Source organism: Otolemur garnettii, unplaced genomic scaffold, assembly GCF_000181295.1.
Source record: "Otolemur garnettii isolate 467f Iridium unplaced genomic scaffold, OtoGar3 scaffold00059, whole genome shotgun sequence".
In the NCBI taxonomy this organism is placed as follows: Eukaryota; Metazoa; Chordata; class Mammalia; order Primates; family Galagidae; genus Otolemur; species Otolemur garnettii.
This window is the reverse complement of record NW_003852454.1, coordinates 2,139,970-2,141,225: the sequence shown is the minus strand read 5'-3', so window position 1 is coordinate 2,141,225 and position 1,256 is coordinate 2,139,970.

Below are 1,256 nucleotides of genomic sequence, written 5' to 3'. Positions count from 1 at the left end.
GCCTTAAACGGCCTTATACCATGAAGATGTTGGGTACAGAGTTTCTGTACCTTCCTCCATTTATAGCATTTTAACATTCTTTAAAATAATGACAGTTGAAGTAATTGTTAGAAATGGGGAGTTTAGAGAGGAGTTGCCATCAGAATCCATTATGCTTCTCAGTGTTCAGCAAGTTCACAATTACATTAAAACCTGGAAAATACGGGGGACAGTGATGCCATTAGTTTGTTGATTGCAAAACATTGACCTTACAATTTACATGCCAGTAATTAGGAGTGATCAAAAGAAAAGGTCCCTTCACATGTCTCTGTAGTTTTGCAGTCTTGCTGCAGGATGAATTCAAGATTGCATACAGAGGGCTGGTATTGAGTTTGCTTTTGTTCTGGTTGAAGTCCATGGTGATGGACTCTGAAACTTCTGTATAAAGTAGATGGTGGTAAATTGAGGGAAAGGCATTTTTAACTTTAATGTTTAACCTTCCCTGAGCTCTCAGGTTCAAACAGCCTCCGGTCAATAACCCATCACTCAGAAGACAAATTCCTAAGTAGCGTGTATAGTGCTGTATATACTATGACCTTCTAAGCTCGGGGTCTCTATCTCCAGAAGCTTGGAAATCAATTGTCAAGACTGCATCTAGCAGGTGCATGATGTCAACCACCTGGTCTCCCACGGAGGATAGGAGACCTTGGACTCTATTTTCTGTATTTTGTACTAAGTGATTCTATATCAACCAGTCTTTTCATTCTTTTTCTTTCAACAGTTCTTCACATCTCCCCACTGTATTTGAGGAAGAGTTAAGAAAGGATATTTCTATGAATACCATCAGTCCCTGAATCTGCTGAAGACTTTGTTTTAAAAATGTATGTCAGGGGAACACCTCCCTGCTGTGGAAGGTCTTTTGTAGACAGGAGAGGTTATTTCAACCCTTTAAATTCTTTTTTCTTTAAAATCGCCCTTCCATTTTACCTAGCAGACTATCTCCAGTACAATGAACAAGATAAAACAAAGGTCACTTGATACCCTCCAATGGCTGAGGTGGAACCTAGCTTCTTTAGACTCTGGGTTCATCCCATGGCCTAAAGCGGTGTTCAGACTCCTAGGGATTTTAGCAATAGCATCTATAACTCCCAGCAATAAACCTTTTTGAATTCAAAATAGTCTTATGAAAACCTTATTCTCTCAGCATAGGGAAAAATGCCAATAAGGAAATGTCCTAAGACACTGCAGCATATTCCTCAAGCTATCCTTCTTTTGAT